General features: G+C 32.7%; 1 long non-coding RNA gene across 1 annotated transcript; it reads left to right on the top strand.

Annotated features, from left to right (window-relative positions):
• Nucleotides 1-10697: 10697 nt before the first annotated feature.
• On the top strand, nt 10698-11343 carry LOC128128194 (uncharacterized). Its single transcript, XR_008226011.1, has 3 exons — nt 10698-10773; nt 10910-11050; nt 11191-11343. It is a non-coding gene; the product is annotated as an uncharacterized LOC128128194 (long non-coding RNA).
• Nucleotides 11344-22091: the final 10748 nt, after the last annotated feature.

The following is a 22091-nucleotide window of genomic DNA, read 5'->3' as shown; positions in this document are numbered from 1 at the left end:
ACTCCATATTAATAATTAGGGTGTGTTTGGATTAGCTTATTAGCTTATTTGTGGTGGGAATAAGCAATAAGCAATAAGCATGGGGAGAGATGCTTATTAAAATTAGCTTATTTAGCTTAATAAGCTAGATTTTATCCAAACACTCAAAGTTAGCTTATTGTGGGAATAAGCAATCAACACCTCTTTTTTTCCTATCCAAACACCCCCTTAGTATGCTTTAACTTCCTATAAATAGTTTTTCTTTCTAGAACAACAAAAATATTTATAAAAAAACTAACAAGTGGCTAAAGTTACAACCACTTTAAACATTCATTCATCGGCTTATTACATTAATTCAACCCATCAATAAAACTATCATTTTTGCAACAGACCTTAATCCAATTAAAAGCTAAAAGGTTTGTTTCCTTCACCAAGTTATGATTGCTTTTTTTTAGAATAGCCGAATATATATATTAAAGTTAGCAGGAAGCTAGAAAGGAAAAAAAAAATACAAAGATAAATCCATTAAGGGGTTTTGGAGCCAATCGCTCCAAATGGCCATAAACTTTATGTTTATATTGACAAAACACAAAAAGGAATAATCAAACTATACTCTAGAACAAAACTTTGCGAAAAAGAAGTTTATCACCAAACACCATCTTGTTTCTAAACCTCCATAGCACCCAAAGCTACACTCCTAAAAAAGCTTCGAGAGCTAATTTACGAACCAAAGGCAACCTTAGATCATCAAACCAGTCGTAGACATCACGCAGCTTGTCTGTAGAAGGAGGGGCAATATCAACCAACTTAAAAACTTTGGACCAAATAGTGGTTGCTAGATCAGAAGACCACAAAACATGCTCTATATCTTCTGGAACAATCAAGCAAACAGGACACATAAGAGTGTTAAGATCCACACCTTTCTGACTAAGATTTCATCATAAAATTTTCCAAACAAGAATATTAAGCATCTTAGGAAGGAATTTAGACCACCTAGTTTCCATATTGTTATAAGGAAGAGTCAAATTGTCAATATGCAACATGATTTCCTTAACAGAGAAAGAAACGGAGCGTCCTAAACACCATCTCCAATGGTCTTGATCATTAGAAAAGCTTACACTTTGCAGCAACATTAAAAGATCTTCAAGTTGACGACTACTAACCCCTCCACGTATAGCTCGAGACCAACTCCAATGCCAAACATCATTCCACTTATCTCGCACCAAACAGTTTTGTTAAGTTACCAAATGAATCAATCTAGAGATTCTAACATTAGGTGGTAAGTCACCTAGCCAAACATCACTCTAGAAGCGCGTAGAATTTCCATCACCCACCTTTTTTTTAAGAAAGAATGAAGCATTGGACCCCTATTGAGCATGTAATTTATGGATCCTAAAATCCTAGACCATACGCCTTGCCAACGAGTATGACAAAAGAAATATGTGCATCCACATCCATATTTACCATGCATGGCCGTAATGAGAACTACCCACAATGCATTTTTTTCAGTAACCAGTTTCCATCTCTACTTCTGAATGTGCGATACACTTAAGGCGCCGTGACTGCTTCTCATGCTGCTCTTAAATATGTAATTATTTATGTACTTCCAAATGACCTAGACCATCACCATGAGAACCAGTGGTGAAATATTTGTTAGCCAGATATTTATTAGTTATTTTGTTTTATTCTCTTACACATCAAATCTTCGTGCGTAATGCATGATCAATCAATGAGTTGCTAATTGCAAACATTTGCAACATGGTGAATCTGGAAAAGAAATTCTCATAGTTATGTTAGTATGTTAACATAATATTAAAAGGGGTCATTTCTAATATGCATGGTTTGCTGACAACACACGTTGAACTTGTAACCTTTATTAAAATAAGTATTTGATTTCAAAAAAAGGATGATTTTCTAATTTCATTATTATGGTTAAGTCTTACGATCACTACTAATGAATTAACTATAATTTTAACTTTATGCGTTAAAGACTGCTAAAGAACTTGTGTTTATCGTCCAATTTTCAATACTAATCATTATATATCGGCATGTATGCTTATAGTTAACTATCATATAATGTGCTTCTGGTTTGAGGTGTTTTCTTAAGTAGAGAAGTTATGGTTATTCTTTCCTAACAATAGGACCCAAATTACTGAAGTGAAACTCAATTTATATATTGATTTAAAACGTGTATATAGTGTTTACTATATTTGTAACGCTTGGTTTCAATAAGTTCTTCTTTGGCAAATCTTGTGATTTTTTATTTAAGTGAAGGGTTGGGTTAAGGTTAGATGCGGAGCTTGTCTTTGACGACGCAGTGTGCCTGAAGTAAAACTCAATTTATGTATTGATTTAAACGTATATATAATGTTTGTTATATATGCAACGCTTGGTTTCAATATGTTCTTTTGCAAATCTTGTGATTTTGATTTAAGTGAAGGTTGGGTTAAGGTTATATTAGATACAGAGCTTGTCTTTGATGATGCAGCGTGCTTGGGCGTGTGCCTGATGCTACGTGTTTTAGCTAGTGGCTTAAACCTTAATTCTCGAAGTTTAAGCCATATTTAAAGGCACTAACTCCGAATAAGTGGTTTCCAAATTAATTAACAAGAATAATAGTTACCAATAACATAAAATAAAAAATTAATTAATCATAACGTTAAAAGTTATACCAAATCGAGAATCATGTTTAATTTTATTCACACGCTTGCACAATTAAATGATATCACTTTAATAAATGTTATAATGTGGTTCCGTTTGATTACAATTTCATAATTTTTCCATAGTTAATATTCATTGGCAGCTTACAAATAGATGATAGATAATAAAAAATAGATAAGTAGGAGTTGAACCTTCAAAGTCTTACCAATGCAAACCAGATGAACAGATTAATCGAAGACATGAAGATGACTTTGTGTGAAAAACCTTTGGATGTCATCTTCTTTGTTATATATGGAGGGGTGGTAGTAAGAGAAACCAGGTTGTTACCGAAGGAAAAAAGTTGTTTAGAGAAAGGATTCTTGACTCAATTACTCTGGCTTGTCCAAGTTTGCAATGCTCTGTTTATAATTGTTGTTTGCTCTAACTAGTGCTAGCTTTTTATACATATTTATTTTCGTGTTTCAAAGAATCAATAGATAACAATAATTGATAATAAATAATAAATAATAAGTAATAAATAATTGATAAATGATAATTGATAATTGATAATTGATCGTACATAATAGATGATATAAGTATTGAAAGAGGAAACAAATCCCAAGTATCCATGGGTACACCTTTCTACTAAAAATAATTGTCCCCAAAATATGCATGGAGGAGGTCATCCAAGATGATTTGCCAGAGTCGGAGTGCTCTTATGATTCTTTCCATTTTCCTAGATAATTAATGTGCCTGTATATATATATGTGGCTATTACTTTTAATCCATACACCAAGAATGACATTCTAAGTCGTTTTATTTAACCATGGAACCTTAATAACATACATAGTTGATTACTTTTCCTTTCAATAACTCAAATAAACTTACATCAGCTTATTTTAAACAACTAATCAACTTCATAATGCTGTATCGATTGTAGCTGTTCTCTTTGAAGATTCTTCGACTTTAGTGCCTGTGAGATATAGTCATGTCAGTTATATATAAGCCTTGTGTTTATGATTTAAAAACATCAAAAGAAACAGATTAACATAATTATTTCTCTGAAATATTATTTCTCTTGAAAGAACAAAGTAAACAATATGATCAGCAGCGGAAAACCGTAAAATGCTATTTAAAATCAATCAACCAGTTAGAAATGAGTGTAACCAAAAAGCTGGCAGAAAAGAACAAATTTTCATACAAATATCGATTAAAAAGCTTTACGACTCTTGACTTAGCTTGAATAAAATATCAAAAAATTTATTCATTAATAATATATATAAGAATTGCGTACATTTGGCGGGTGGAGGAAGATCAGAGCAGCTACTGCAGTGCCAAAGACAAGTTGGATGACGTACGAACAGGCGGAGACAACGCTTATGATAAGGTTGATTACAGTTACCACACAGGATGAGCTGCTGGTTTTTTCCGCCAGAGCCACATTGAACGCAGATCACATCGTCAATGTCTCCGTAGTTCACCACCGCTTGGTTAGCGGTCTTCAAGATGTCGGCCATTGACCTGTACTTTTGTACTCGTGGTTGTCGTTTCACCGACAATGGAGAGAATCGGTGGGCAGATGACCGCTTGGAGGATCGACCTTCTGCCATTTCAGGGAGTTTGCGGTTATTGGCGAGTGAATGCACTGGTGCTGAAAGCTATACTTTTCATATATGAAATGAGTAGGAAGATTTGATATATATATATATAGGAAGGAGGGTGGGGTAGGGTTACACTTCAGGCAACAATAACATGGTCTAAAATGATTGCCTAGGCTAAAGTGCGCTAGATTCAGGGTGTATATCATGAGCTTGCATCCAGAAGAACCGGGTTTCTTTGAGGCGTTACTAATTAGTGATGCGGGCTTTTGCATGTTTTTCTTTCTACTACTGCAATCATTCTCTTTTTTGTTTTTTTTGTTTTTTTGTTTTGTTTTCATTTTCTTATGAATCTTTTAATTACTAAATGATTAAAAAACTCAATTATATTTCTTGAATTTCAAATGGAAACCACTTATACTCAATTATATTTCTGTAATTTCAAAAAGAAACCACTTATATATGAAACTTCATGCTTTTCATTGGATGTTCACGAGATAAGCTTGTTCGTTTCTAAAAAGAAACCACTAAAATTAGAAAATTGTAACTATAATTATGTTTTTATCACTATTTTTAGAAAACTGGTTGTTAAAGGTAAGTAACAGGGAATATTTATGCATGAATAATGTGAATTGGACATCCATTTTTGTGATCATTAATTAATAAGGTTGAGTTTTGCTCCATAAATTGATATGCTTCAATTCCTGTAAAATGTTTGTTAGACCAATCTTTATCTATTGTTTCGTTTCATTCCCTTACATATTAAATCTTTGTGTGTAAGTCATCAATCAAGGAGTTGCAAAACGATAATATTTACAACTTGGTGAATCGTTTAAAAAAAAATCCTCTTAGTTAAGTTAGTACGTCACAATATTATTACAGGTGCTGGTTGATTAAAAAAATCCTCTTGGTTAGCGGTCTTCAAGATGTCGGTCATTAACCTATACTTTTGTACTCATGGTTGTCGTTTCGCCGACAATGGAGAGAATCGGTGGGCAGATGACCGCTTGGAGGATAGATCTTCTACCATTTTAGGGTGCTTCCTGTTATTGGCGAACGATGCACAGGTGCTGCTCAAAGCGGTACATTTCATATGTGAAATGAGAAGGAAGATCAAATAAGAAGGAAATTTTTGGTAGGAAGTTAAGAAGTTTTTTTTCTACATATTTTTTTCACGAACAAACAAAATGAATCATTAGATGATTCATTTGTAAGATGATTCACAAGAAAAAATTCTCAAAAAAATATCTCGATGATTCATTTATACAATGATTTTGTTGTTATTCACTAAAATTGTCACAAACGTGAATTTTTTCTTAATTTATTTAAAAATGAATCATAAAGATGTTTTTTTGGAAATTTTTTCTTGTGAATCATCTTACAAATGAATCATCTAGTGATTCATTTCTTTTGTTCGTCAAAAAAATATGTAGAAAAAAAACTTTTTACCTTCCTATCAAAAAAAATTTCTTACCGGATCTATATATATATATATATATATATATATATATATATATATATATATATATATATATATATATATATATATATATATATATATATATATATATATATATATATATATATATACACACACACACACTACATATCCTAGAGATTTTAGGCCCCCTGGAGACGTGGGCCCTGGGCGGTCGTCCGGGTTGCCCACCGTCTGGACCGGCCCTGCAACAAACATCTAACTTTTCAATTAGACCAACATAAGCGTATTTGCTTTCACAAAAATGATCATCCCAATTTTATTATTTTAGGACTCAACATCGATTCTGATAACTCAACCATAGTTTTACTTTAATGTTTTAAAAACCGCTAAAGTACATACATTTAGTGTCTAATTTTCGATATTAATCATTATATATCGGCATGTATGTTTCTTCAATTTCCCGTAAAATGTTTGTTAGCCTGATCTTTATCAATTTTTTTACAAATAGTTTTTTATATGTTTACTCTCACTTAGTTATTTTCCTAAACACTTTTTTTTTTTGAAAAAATAGACATACATTTAAGGCATATAATAAAAGAAAATTCTATTTGCTTTATAAAACAGCCAGAAATAATAAGGCTAAATTGAAATATAAGTATGATCTACTAAGAGTTTTGTCTCTAATTATTACTATGTTTTACTAGAAAATGAAACTTATATCGAATGTTATGTAGTAACATTTATGGATAATTGCGTTAATTATTGTTATTGCTCACAAATATGTTATGGATTTTTCTATATATCATCTTGATGTCTTTGATGTTTTAAGGAAAGCTTGTTATTTGTGATTTGAGTTCCATTACACATGTTATTACAACTTAGAATAATGCAATTATTTAAGTGATCTAGGTAACGATTTTACAAGCTTGGACGCAAATAGTTGGATGTAAAATAAGAGTGTGTCTAATGAGGAAATATTAACCTATGAAAGAAAAATAAAGCTTTTAGGAATATGGTAAATATAGTTTGAGCAATGGCTGTTCGGGAGAGACTAATGTATATGTCTAAGTGTTTTTGTTTTGATATACCATATTTAAGAGTTTAGAAAAGTTTAATGCATACAAATACGGTTGACTATATTTAAAAAGGTAAGATAATATTTAACAGTTGACTTTATATGTATAGCATTTATATACATCTTTGAATATATATTATAAATTGTAGAGTACAAATTATTTAAATCAATATGAACATTTAAAATAATGCATTTTGTTTCTTTTTAAATGTTTAATATATTATTGTTCTGTTATTAAAAATACATAAAAAGTATCAAAATATCAAAAGATTGACAATTCATATATTAATTTTTTAATTCTAAAAAATAATCATTTATCTTGAACCAAATGAAGCTAAATTGACAATAGACGGTAGATAATTAGATGATAGATAATAAAAACTAGACATGTGGGAGTTAAACCTTCAAAGCCTTATCAATGCAAAACGAGTCGAACTACTAATCGAAGACATGAATGTGAGTTTATGTGAAAAAAGTTTTGGATGTTGTCTTCTCTGTTATATATGCTATATATGTAGGTGCGGTTTATGAGAAATAGAATTGTTTTCGAAGGAAAAAAAATGGTTTAGTATAGGGAAATGATTCGTCACTAAATTCGTCCGGTTTTTTTTAATTGATTTAGTAATAGATGTGTCACTACAAGAAAAAGACCCTTTTACGATGTGCAAACCACGACGCTCATTGATTTATGTTACGCAAAAGAGAGAGACATTAAAAATGTGGCATCTCTTTAAAAAAATTTAAGGATTTAGGTTGCGCATTATTACATGCCCTTAAATTAGTGTCTTATGTAAAAAAAATTAAAAACACGGAGGGCACTTGTGCGTCCTCTGTGAATGTCGTTTTATATTTTTGTTTTAAGTAACGCGCGTCTCCTTAGAGGGAAAATGAAATCCCTAAATTTTTTAAACCCCCGCCTTCCAAATCGATCCTCACACTAAATGGTTCGGTGATTGCATCTCCTTTCAATTATAGCGCCGATCGACAACTACGACCATCAATCGAAGCTACCAGTTGAACAACCCCTAATCGACACCTCCACTTTCTCGTCTCTCATTCTCCACGAGGTTTCTTTTACGCCAGGAAATTTTGTAACTTATATTTTCCTTTACCTTTTTCTGTAATTATCTCACATGACAAAAGCCCCCACCTGTTTCCAAACCCTTCTTCTCTCTCCAACGACGTACATCACCGGCGACACACCTACGACTAGTCACCGGAGCTTTATTTGCGTCGGAAAATATATCTACCGTTCCGGAAGTTCGAACCGAAGGCGAACTAGCTGTTGCGGAGGAATTAGGGCAAAATGTTGATCAGATCATCGTGAAGGTTGATGAGGTATGCTTTTTGTTGCTGAATCTTTCGATTGTATAATTTTCCCAGTTTATATACACTCCATCTTCTTAGGTTACATAAGAATGACGTATGGTTGAGTCAAATAAAGAAAATTTGTAAAAAGTTAGGTCCATAGTTACATAATTCGCTGGAAGTGCCACGAATCTCGTACCAATTCGCTCGTACCAAAACACGTTATGTTTGCGTTCCAGGTACGCTCGGGATTGCGTTTCCAATTCTGAAATTGACGTTCTCAAAATGCAATTGAATCGTACCTATTTCTGTTTGGATCACGAATTTGATGAATCCGATACGTGTTCTGGAGTCAATTGGGAACATCGTACCGGAAGTTATAAAGTCAAGATTCTACTAAAGGTAAGAAAATTAATTGACGACCCTCTATAATCGATTGAACATTACGCACTATTCTGACCTATATTAGGCTTCCCTCCATTCTCATGCTCCATTCATTATAATAATCAGAAGTACATAATCATAATCTCAATTCTCAATTTCAATTAGAGAATCATGGTTTTTAGAAAGAGTAGAGGTGTTGCAATCACAACAATACGATGATGAAGATGATTATGATGTTGACCTTGGCGATGAAGAAGATAATCAGAACCAGAATGTGGATGAGTCAACTCAGCAACCAAGTTGGACTAATTAAAATATCCAAAACTTCAGGAACAGTAAGTTCACAAACTCATTAATTTTTTTGTTTTCTTTATAGCATCATTATGTTGTTTTGATTTTTTAGGTGGGTGTATTTGGGTCAATTGCATATGTTATTCAAACATCTTGGATTCAAAGTGGGACGATTTACAATGATGCTGACATATATCTTCTTGATGACCCTTTCAGTGATTTAGATGCACATACAACAGCAACTCTCTTTAATGTAAGTTTTCAACTTGTTGAAATCAAATGGATGTTATTAGTTTGTCCTTTTTAGCTACTCCCTTAATCTTTGGATATTAAAGAAGAAAATTGTCATTCTTGTCACTCATTAAGTGGAGTTTCTCTCATTTGTTGACAATATTCTGCTAATCAGAATAAAAAATCTATAAATTTAGTTACACATGATGGCGTTATATATTGGTTGTAAGTCTATTTTACCATTTGCATTTAATTCTTTTTTTCCCTTTTAAGGTTATGAAAGACGGCCAAGTTACACAATCAGAAAAGTATGAGGAGCTCTTGATGGCAGGAACTGCATTTGAAGAGCTTGTGAATGCTCATAAAGATGCCATTACAGGTTTAGAGCCTTCTCTATCTGAAAATAAAAATGAACTACTAAAACCAGTAACATTAAGAGGATTAATCATTAAGAACACTTCTAGGCAACATCAAGTTATTGGCTAGCTGGAGTGTTGGGCAAACACAGCTCTTTTGTCTTGGAGGAGTTTTACTCAGAAGAAACAAAATCCTAGTGCTGGATGAAGCCACTGTATCCATCGATTCAGCCACAAATGCCACCCTACAGAAAATCATTTTAATATTATTGATTCAAGTGTAGTATTTATAATTTTTTGGTCCAAGTATAAATGTAATCTTTCATTTATGGTTTTTTAGGAATATGGGTATGGGGAACACCAGTTGAAATGGACATTGATGGATTTAAAACCTCAGTCTTTTATCTGGATACAGAAGGATTTGAAAGTATAGGGAAATCAAACGTTTATGATGACAGATGTTTGTCTTTTTCTTATTGTTTATAAATTATAAATTATAAATTTATAATCAATGGATCTTCTTTTCTGATCCACATTTCTTCAGGATATTTGCTCTGGCAACGGTTTTAAGTTCAGTGCTTATCTACAATTTTCATGAAACAGTTGGTTTCATCTTTAAAAACTGTTTTATTTATTTATTTATTAGTTTTTTCAAACAAGAAATGTAAGTCTGCTGCTATTTTTTTTAAAATCTTTTCAGATAAGTGAAGCTGATATATCCCGGTTGTCATTTGCTGTTGAGCTTGCTGAAGAGTTCTATGGAAGGTTGGTTTTCATTCGAATTTGAAAATGATGATCTTATTGTTAAAAACTTAAAATCATATATCATGACCAAAACTGATTTTCGTTTGCTGTTTTTTTTTTTTTTTGTGAATCTACAGAGTCAAGGTAACTTTTGAACAACTTGGATATTTTCTTGTTTATCTTACTAAAGATAGTAAGAGTGGTCAAAGTTTTGGTTTGACTTTTTGATATAATTACAGGGGCAAGATGTCGGCACATTTTGTCTCTGGTTTTAAATAAATTACAGCTTTGGTCCCTGAGTAGTGAGCGTAGTTGAAGTTTCATAAAGATTTTGGTCCATGTGACCTGAAGTAAACAGCGTAGCTGATAGATTTTTCAAAATGGCCGTTTTACCCATGGACCAAAACTGAAAAAAAAAATATTTCACAGGGGCAAAATTTGTAAATTTCTCTTATTTGGTCCCTATGGTGTGTGTCTATATATATATATATATATATATATATATATATATATATATATATATATATATATATATATATATATATATATATATATATATATATATATATATATATATTCAATTTTCGTCATAATGAAAAAGTTCAACAGCCAGGCGGTTAACTTAGATGACAAGTGGACCAAAATCATAAGGAAACTTGAAAATAAGTTTTTGGAACAAAAATTGCAAAAATCAAGTATACCCAGACACAAGCTTGTATTTTCAAGGTAAACCCATTACATTACCCTTGATTTTATTTTTTCTTATTAGGACAGTGTAGTTGAAAAATCTAGCAGTGAAAAGTGGTTTGTATACAAGTAAAATGCTGTAATTGGAAGAAATGAATATATATTTATTATGCAGGTTGGAGACGACTGCAGACAAGATGTACTTGCTTTACAAGTGATTTCGCTTCTGAAAGACATATTTGAAGCAGTTGGACTTGATCTTTATCTGTTTCCTTATGGAGTACTTCCAACTGACCCTGAAAGAGGAATAATTGAGGTCACTCATCTCTTACATTATTACATGTCTACTTCAACTTCCATACTTTTTCTTCTAATTTTTAAGCAAAAAAAAAAAAAAAAAAAAAAAACTAATGGTGTTGAATTGAAATTTAATTATATGTATTTATTATTGTGCAGGTTGTTCCAAACACGCGGAGTAGAAGCTCGATGGGTGAAACGACAGATGGTGGATTATATCGAAAGTAAAATATTTTTTGCCCATGATTAAAAGACGTAATTGCCCTTGTAGGTGGATGGAGTACCTGCATTGATTCACCAGACTGAAGTGTCATGGGATGATACTTTGGACCCTATTTCCTATTTTAAAATTGGGCAGGTGTGATTCATGTTATATAATATAAACATGTTAAATATTAATTGGATTATTTTATATTTTTTTTATACTTTTCTCAATAATTATAATCTCTTATTTTTAGGTCATTGAAGCAAATGTTCATTAATTAGATTTTTCACTCGAACGTGTATTATTATCGTTGAAGGACATTACAGTAATTTATCTTCCAAGTTTAATATTTTGTCAATAAAAATATAGATAAAAATTACAATTTTACCCTTTTCTTGTGGCAGCCAGATCCATTGATTGAGGCTTTGGAGGCTGTTGTTGGTGATCAAGCAAACTTGGATGGACAATTAGAAGCATCCCAATCCGATGAAGAGGTTTTTTTGACATTATATTAAAAAACATTTTCTTGATGAATTCTTGACTTGCACTATCATAATTGTCGCTCACAGAGTTCCAACAGTCATTGACAATGACAAGGTCATGGTCCATGTAGTTGACCAAAACCAAATTAAAAGAATCACACCCCTTCCTTCCTTCATTGCAGATGCCTTCCTCACTCCCTTCTTCCACCTCCTCCAATGGCGATCCCCTTCTAATGATTCCAGTATCTGGTCTACAACTTGCAGATACCTATCAGACTGTTTCTTCTTGAGGTCTATCTTACTTCCACCTTCTCATCTTAATTATAAGGTAAGTGTCTTATTTGGTGCTTCACTTGCATATATTTATCTTATTACCTCATTTTGTTATTTGTTTTCTTACTATTAGTTAAAACTTTCATTCTTTAAACATTTTATATATTGTATATAGCACGTTAGCAACTGATTACACGATAAATAGATAATTTTTCATCTCTTAGTTGATGTGGATGCCAACTTAATATGATGTTTTTATACAATTTGCGTTTCAAATACAGGGGAAAGCTTTAGAACTCAGGCATTTATGGCGGTGGAGGTTTCTAACCTATACTCATCCTTATAATTGAAGTCTTGTTTCTTTTTTATTTTACTTAATAGACTAAATGTGGACTAGTCTTATTTTGTAGTTATGTTTTTTTTTGCAGACAATATAGATACTGTGAGCAAGTTCATAGATTTAGAGTCCTTGAGTGGTGTTATTAAGGAAGAGTGGAGACAAGTGAGGCACACATTAAAAAATCAGCACTAATCTTGTTTATAGTGAGGCACACATTAGGTTATTAGAACTATTAGTTTGTAAATTTCTGTTACAAATTCTATTGATTTGTTTTATTTTTCCATGGAACAATTATTTGTATGACACTAATTTTTATTTAATGCATTATATTTTTTGTATATGATATTTTGTTTTCTATTATGAGACATTAAATGCAAACTTAATTTGAAAATTAGTAAATCTATAAATAATATTTTTTTTAACATTTAAAATTATGAAACGCAAAAAGATGTGTAATCTTCATTTATGACAGGGCCTTTCTTGACAGGGGCTTTAACGATACGCAATGCGAGTCGTAAGGTTACGACATGCAAATGCGTGTCATCTTCCTTTATGACAGAGTCTTCCTTCATACGCATTGCGTGTCGTAAATGAGCGTCGTAAATGCGTGTCGTAACTGCGCGTCGTAAATGCGTGTCGTCTATAGACGACGCGCAAAAGCGTGACGTCTCTCGTTATGACAGTGCCTTCCTTGACACGCATTTGCGCATCGTCTGAGCATTTTACGACACGCATTGTGCGTCGTAAAAGGCTGTTTTTCTAGTAGTGTGTAAAAATAAAAGGTTGACTAGATAACTAGATTGGTTTGTCCAAATTCGTAATTCTCACTTTATACTTGTTGTTTGCTCTAACTATGGCTAGATTTTTGTACATATTAATTTTGTTGTTTAAAAAAAACAATACATAATAATAACTAATAATAAATAATATTAATATATATAAAATAAATGATAACATCTTCCTACCAAAGATCATTGTGCCGTTATACAAGGATAAAAAATACATATGGATTTGCCAAAGTAAAAAGGGTCATCCCTTCTTATTCTTACCATTTTCCTAGATAATGACCCAATATATGACTATTACTTATAAACCATACAACAAGCATGACCTTCTAAGTCATATTATTTAACAATGGAACCTTAGTAACATATATAGTTGTCCTTAAAATAACTTAATACAACTTACGTCAACATATATAAATTTCCTAATTCTCAATCGACGTGGTTTTTCCCTTTGAAGATTCTTCAGCTTTAGTCCCTGTGATATTTTGTTATATATGTCGGTTATACGTCGTGTGTTTATGATTTGAAAAAATCAAAAAGAAACTAATTAACATAATTATTTCTCTGAAATGTTAGGACTCTTGAAAGAACAAAGCAATATGATCACCAACAACAACAGAATACCCTAAATTTTCCTTAAAATCAATCAACCAGAAAACAAGGGTAACCGAAAAGCTGGCAGAAAAGAACAAAGTTTCATACATCGATTAAAAAGCTTCACAACTCTCGACTTAGCTTGAATAAAATTTCAGAAAATTTATTCAGAATAATATATATATATATATATATATATATATATATATATATATATATATATAATGAATTGGAATTGCATACTTTTGTCCGGCGAAGGAAGATCAGAGCGGAAATGGCAGGACCAAAGATCAGCTAGATGATGTACGTATGGGCGGAGACAATGCCTGTGATAAGGTTGATTACAGTTAGCGCACAGGAAAAACTATTGGTTTTTACCACCACACCCACATTCAATGCATACCACATCGTTGTCATTGTCGTAGTTCTCCACCGCTTGGTTAGCGGTCTTCAAGATGCCGGTCCTTAACCTATACTTTTGTACTCATGGTTGTCGTTTCGCTGACAATGGAGAGAATCGGTGGGCAGATGGCCGCTTGGAGGATAGATCTTCAACCGTTTTAGGGTGCTTCTTGTTATTGGCGAACGATGCATAGCTGCTGCTGAAAGCGGTACATTGCATATGTGAAATGAGAAGGAAGATTTGATGTATATAGGATGGAGAGATTGGGGTGAGGTGGGGTTAACATGGCATAATATGACTGGAGATGCTAATGTGCACTAGGTTCAGGTCTATACGATGACCCTACAACCGGCAAAACCGTGTTGCTTTGAGGGGCTTACTAAATGGTGATTTAAGCTTTTGCATGTTTTTCTTTCTGCTACTACAATCATTCTCTTAATTTTTTGTTTTTATCTTTTTTATTTTCTTTTCATTTTTTATGATTCTTTTAATTACTAAATCACTAAAAGAATTCAATTATATTTCTGCAATTACAAAAAGAATCCACTTATGTTTGAAATTTCTTGTTTTTCATCGGAAGTTCACGAGATAAAGTTGTTTATTTCTAAGTAAAAAAACCACTGAAAATAGAAATTTAATTATGTTCTTTTTACTATTTTTAGAAAAAGCAGTTTCTAAAGGTTAGTAATATGGAAATACATTGTGACTTTAGTTGTTAATATTGTGACTTGGACATACACTTTTTGATTGTTAATTAATAAGGTTGAGTTTAACTCCATATTAATAATTAGGGTGTGTTTGGATTAGCTTATTAGCTTATTTGTGGTGGGAATAAGCAATAAGCAATAAGCATGGGGAGAGATGCTTATTAAAATTAGCTTATTTAGCTTAATAAGCTAGATTTTATCCAAACACTCAAAGTTAGCTTATTGTGGGAATAAGCAATAAACACCTCTTTTTTTCCTATCCAAACACCCCCTTAGTATGCTTTAACTTCCTATAAATAGTTTTTCTTTCTAGAACAACAAAAATATTTATAAAAAAACTAACAAGTGGCTAAAGTTACAACCACTTTAAACATTCATTCATCGGCTTATTACATTAATTCAACCCATCAATAAAACTATCATTTTTGCAACAGACCTTAATCCAATTAAAAGCTAAAAGGTTTGTTTCCTTCACCAAGTTATGATTGCTTTTTTTTTAGAATAGCCGAATATATATATTAAAGTTAGCAGGAAGCTAGAAAGGAAAAAAAATACAAAGATAAATCCATTAAGGGGTTTTGGAGCCAATCGCTCCAAATGGCCATAAACTTTATGTTTATATTGACAAAACACAAAAAGGAATAATCAAACTATACTCTAGAACAAAACTTTGCGAAAAAGAAGTTTAACACCAAACACCATCTTGTTTCTAAACCTCCATAGCACCCAAAGCTACACTCCTAAAATAGCTTCGAGAGCTAATTTACGAACCAAAGGCAACCTTAGATCATCAAACCAGTCGTAGACATCACGCAGCTTGTCTGTAGAAGGAGGGGCAATATCAACCAACTTAAAAACTTTGGACCAAATAGTGGTTGCTAGATCAGAAGACCACAAAACATGCTCTATATCTTCTGGAACAATCAAGCAAACAGGACACATAAGAGTGTTAAGATCCACACCTTTCTGACTAAGATTCCATCATAAAATTTTGCAAACAAGAATATTAAGCATCTTAGGAAGGAATTTAGACCACCTAGTTTCCATATTGTTATAAGGAAGAGTCAAATTGTCAATATGCAACCTGATTTCCTTAACAGAGAAAGAAACGGAGCGTCCTAAACACCATCTCCAATGGTCTTGATCATTAGAAAAGCTTACACCTTGCAGCAACATTAAAAGATCTTCAAGTTGACGACTACTAACCCCTCCACGTATAGCTCGAGACCAACTCCAATGCCAAACATCATTCCACTTATCTCGCACCAAACAGTTTTGTTAAGTTACCAAATGAATCAATCTAGAGATTCTAACATTAGGTGGTAAGTCACCTAGCCAAACATCACTCTAGAAGCGCGTAGAATTTCCATCACCCACCTTTTTTTAAGAAAGAATGAAGCATTGGACCCCTATTGAGCATGTAATTTATAGATCCTAAAATCCTAGACCATACGCCTTGCCAACGAGTATGACAAAAGAAATATGTGCATCCACATCCATATTTACCATACATGGCCGTAATGAGAACTACCCACAATGCATTTTTTTCAGTAACCAGTTTCCATCTCTACTTCTGAATGTGCGATACACTTAAGGCGCCGTGACTGCTTCTCATGCTGCTCTTAAATATGTAATTATTTATGTACTTCCAAATGACCTAGACCATCACCATGAGAACCAGTGGTGAAATATTTGTTAGCCAGATATTTATTAGTTATTTTGTTTTATTCTCTTACACATCAAATCTTCGTGCGTAATGCATGATCAATCAATGAGTTGCTAATTGCAAACATTTGCAACATGGTGAATCTGGAAAAGAAATTCTCATAGTTATGTTAGTATGTTAACATAATATTAAAAGGGGTCATTTCTAATATGCATGGTTTGCTGACAACACACGTTGAACTTGTAACCTTTATTAAAATAAGTATTTGATTTCAAAAAAAGGATGATTTTCTAATTTCATTATTATGGTTAAGTCTTACGATCACTACTAATGAATTAACTATAATTTTAACTTTATGCGTTAAAGACTGCTAAAGAACTTGTGTTTATCGTCCAATTTTCAATACTAATCATTATATATCGGCATGTATGCTTATAGTTAACTATCATATAATGTGCTTCTGGTTTGAGGTGTTTTCTTAAGTAGAGAAGTTATGGTTATTCTTTCCTAACAATAGGACCCAAATTACTGAAGTGAAACTCAATTTATATATTGATTTAAAACGTGTATATAGTGTTTACTATATTTGTAACGCTTGGTTTCAATAAGTTCTTCTTTGGCAAATCTTGTGATTTTTTATTTAAGTGAAGGGTTGGGTTAAGGTTAGATGCGGAGCTTGTCTTTGACGACGCAGTGTGCCTGAAGTAAAACTCAATTTATGTATTGATTTAAACGTATATATAATGTTTGTTATATATGCAACGCTTGGTTTCAATATGTTCTTTTGCAAATCTTGTGATTTTGATTTAAGTGAAGGTTGGGTTAAGGTTATATTAGATACAGAGCTTGTCTTTGATGATGCAGCGTGCTTGGGCGTGTGCCTGATGCTACGTGTTTTAGCTAGTGGCTTAAACCTTAATTCTCGAAGTTTAAGCCATATTTAAAGGCACTAACTCCGAATAAGTGGTTTCCAAATTAATTAACAAGAATAATAGTTACCAATAACATAAAATAAAAAATTATATCACGTTACCTTACGAAAAAGGTCAAATAAATCATTTATAAATTAATTAATCATAACGTTAAAAGTTATACCAAATCGAGAATCATGTTTAATTTTATTCACACGCTTGCACAATTAAATGATATCACTTTAATAAATGTTATAATGTGGTTCCGTTTGATTACAATTTCATAATTTTTCCATAGTTAATATTCATTGGTAGCTTACAAATAGATGATAGATAATAAAAAATAGATAAGTAGGAGTTGAACCTTCAAAGTCTTACCAATGCAAACCAGATGAACAGATTAATCGAAGACATGAAGATGACTTTGTGTGAAAAACCTTTGGATGTCATCTTCTTTGTTATATATGGAGGGGTGGTAGTAAGAGAAACCAGGTTGTTACCGAAGGAAAAAAGTTGTTTAGAGAAAGGATTCTTGACTCAATTACTCTGGCTTGTCCAAGTTTGCAATGCTCTGTTTATAATTGTTGTTTGCTCTAACTAGTGCTTGCTTTTTATACATATTTATTTTCGTGTTTCAAAGAATCAATAGATAACAATAATTGATAATAAATAATAAATAATAAGTAATAAATAATTGATAAATGATAATTGATAATTGATAATTGATCGTACATAATAGATGATATAAGTATTGAAAGAGGAAACAAATCCTAAGTATCCATGGGTACACCTTTCTACTAAAAATAATTGTCCCCAAAATATGCATGGAGAAGGTCATCCAAGATGATTTGCCAGAGTCGGAGTGCTCTTGTGATTCTTTCCATTTTCCTAGATAATTAATGTGCCTGTATATATGTGGCTATTACTTTTAATCCATACACCAAGAATGACATTCTAAGTCGTTTTATTTAACCATGGAACCTTAATAACATACATAGTTGATTACTTTTCCTTTCAATAACTCAAATAAACTTACATCAGCTTATTTTAAACAACTAATCAACTTCATAATGCTGTATCGATTGTAGCTGTTCTCTTTGAAGATTCTTCGACTTTAGTGCCTGTGAGATATAGTCATGTCAGTTATATATAAGCCTTGTGTTTATGATTTAAAAACATCAAAAGAAACAGATTAACATAATTATTTCTCTGAAATATTATTTCTCTTGAAAGAACAAAGTAAACAATATGATCAGCAGCGGAAAACCGTAAAATGCTATTTAAAATCAATCAACCAGTTAGAAATGAGTGTAACCAAAAAGCTGGCAGAAAAGAACAAATTTTCATACAAATATCGATTAAAAAGCTTTACGACTCTTGACTTAGCTTGAATAAAATATCAAAAAATTTATTCATTAATAATATATATAAGAATTGCGTACATTTGGCGGGTGGAGGAAGATCAGAGCAGCTACTGCAGTGCCAAAGACAAGTTGGATGACGTACGAACAGGCGGAGACAACGCTTATGATAAGGTTGATTACAGTTACCACACAGGATGAGCTGCTGGTTTTTTCCGCCAGAGCCACATTGAACGCAGATCACATCGTCAATGTCTCCGTAGTTCACCACCGCTTGGTTAGCGGTCTTCAAGATGTCGGCCATTGACCTGTACTTTTGTACTCGTGGTTGTCGTTTCACCGACAATGGAGAGAATCGGTGGGCAGATGACCGCTTGGAGGATCGACCTTCTGCCATTTCAGGGAGTTTGCGGTTATTGGCGAGTGAATGCACTGGTGCTGAAAGCTATACTTTTCATATATGAAATGAGTAGGAAGATTTGATATATATATAGGAAGGAGGGTGGGGTAGGGTTACACTTCAGGCAACAATAACATGGTCTAAAATGATTGCCTAGGCTAAAGTGCGCTAGATTCAGGGTGTATATCATGAGCTTGCATCCAGAAGAACCGGGTTTCTTTGAGGCGTTACTAATTAGTGATGCAGGCTTTTGCATGTTTTTCTTTCTACTACTGCAATCATTCTCTTTTTTTTGTTTTTTTGTTTTTCTGTTTTGTTTTCATTTTCTTATGAATCTTTTAATTACTAAATGATTAAAAAACTCAATTATATTTCTTGAATTTCAAATGGAAACCACTTATACTCAATTATATTTCTGTAATTTCAAAAAGAAACCACTTATATATGAAACTTCATGCTTTTCATTGGATGTTCACGAGATAAGCTTGTTCGTTTCTAAAAAGAAACCACTAAAATTAGAAAATTGTAACTATAATTATGTTTTTATCACTATTTTTAGAAAACTGGTTGTTAAAGGTAAGTAACAGGGAATATTTATGCATGAATAATGTGAATTGGACATCCATTTTTGTGATCATTAATTAATAAGGTTGAGTTTTGCTCCATAAATTGATATGCTTCAATTCCTGTAAAATGTTTGTTAGACCAATCTTTATCTATTGTTTCGTTTCATTCCCTTACATATTAAATCTTTGTGTGTAAGTCATCAATCAAGGAGTTGCAAAACGATAATATTTACAACTTGGTGAATCGTTTAAAAAAAAATCCTCTTAGTTAAGTTAGTACGTCACAATATTATTACAGGTGCTGGTTGATTAAAAAAATCCTCTTGGTTAGCGGTCTTCAAGATGTCGGTCATTAACCTATACTTTTGTACTCATGGTTGTCGTTTCGCCGACAATGGAGAGAATCGGTGGGCAGATGACCGCTTGGAGGATAGATCTTCTACCATTTTAGGGTGCTTCCTGTTATTGGCGAACGATGCACAGGTGCTGCTGAAAGCGGTACATTTCATATGTGAAATGAGAAGGAAGATTTGATGTATATAGGATGGAGAGATTGGGGTGAGGTGGGGTTAACATTGCATAATATGACTGGAGATGCTAATGTGCACTAGGTTCAGGTGTATACGATGACCCTACAACCGGCAAAACCGTGTTTCTTTGAGGTTTACTAATTGGTGATTTAAGCTTTTGCATGTTTTTCTTTCTGCTACTACAATCATTCTCTTAATTTTTTGTTTTTATCTTTTTTATTAATTTCTTTTCATTTTTTTATGATTCTTTTAATTACTAAATCACTAAAATAATTCAATTATATTTCTGCAATTACAAAAAGAATCCACTTATGTTTGAAATTTCTTGTTTTTCATCGGAAGTTCACGAGATAAAGTTGTTTATTTCTAATTAAAGAAACCACTGAAAATAGAAATTTAATTATGTTCTTTTTACTATTTTTAGAAAAAGCAGTTTCTAAAGGTTAGTAATATGGAAATATATTGTGACTTTAGTTGTGAATATTGTGACTTGGACAAACATTTTTTGATTGTTAATTAATAAGGTTGAGTTTAACTCCATTTTAATAATTTAACTTCCTATAAAAAGTTTTTCTTTCTAGAACAACAAAAATATTTATAAAAAAACTAACAAGTGGCTAGAGCTACAACCACTTTCAACATTCATTCATCGGCTTATTACATTAATTCAACCCATCAATGAAACTATCATTTATGCAACAGACCTTAATCCAATTAAAAGCTAAAAGGTTTGTTTCCTTCACCAAGTTAGGATTGCTTTTTTTTTAGAACAGCCGAATATATATATTAAAGTTAGCAGGAAGCTAGAAAGGAAAAAAAATACAAAGATAAATCCATTAAGGGGTTTTGGAGCCAATCGCTCCAAAAGGCCATAAACTTTATGTTTATATTGACAAACCACAAAAGGAATAATCAAACTATACTCTGGAACAAAACTTTGCGAAAAAGAAGCTTGTCACCAAACACCATCTTGTTTCTAAACCTCCGTAGCACCCAAATCAACACTCCTAAAATAGCATTGACAGCTAATTTACGAACCGAAGGCAACCTTAGATCATCAAACCAGTCGTAGACATCACACAACTTGTCTGGAGAAGGAGGGGTAACATCAACCCAGTTAAAAACTTTGGACCAAATAGTGGTTGCTAGATCAGAAGACCACAAAACATGCTCTATATCTTCTGGAACAATCAAGCAAACAGGACAGATAAGAGTGTTAAGATCCACACCTTTCTGACTAAGATTCCATCATAACATTTTCCAAACAAGAATATTAACCATCTTAAGAAGGAATTTGGACAAACCTAGTTTCCATATTGTTATAAGGAAGAGTCAAATCGTTAATGTGCAACCTGATTTCCTTAACAGAGAAACCTCCTAAACAACATCTCCAATGGTCTTGATCATTAGAAAAGCTTACACCTTGCAGCAACATCAAAATATCTTCAAGTTGACGGCTACTAACCCCTCCACGTATAGCTCGAGACCAACTCTAATGCCAAACATCATTCCACTTATCTCGCACCAAACAGTTTTGTTGAGTTTCCAAACGAATCAATCTAGAGAATCTAACATTAAGTGGTAAGTCACCCAGCCAAACATCACTCGAGAATCGTGTAGAATTTCCATCGCCCACCTTTTCTTATAAGAATGAATGAAGCACTGGACCCTTATCGTGCATGTAATTTACGGATCCTACAATCCTAGACCATACGCCTTGCCCATGAGTATGAAAAAAGAAAGATGTGTACCCACCTCCATATCACCATACATGGCCGTAATCAGAACCACCCACAAGGCATTTTTTTTCGGTAACCAGTTTTCATCTCCACTTCTT

Source organism: Lactuca sativa, chromosome 8, assembly GCF_002870075.4.
Source record: "Lactuca sativa cultivar Salinas chromosome 8, Lsat_Salinas_v11, whole genome shotgun sequence".
Taxonomy (NCBI): domain Eukaryota; kingdom Viridiplantae; phylum Streptophyta; class Magnoliopsida; order Asterales; family Asteraceae; genus Lactuca; species Lactuca sativa.
The sequence above is the reverse complement of the archived record's forward strand: the minus strand, read 5'-3'. Positions and strand labels throughout refer to the sequence as shown.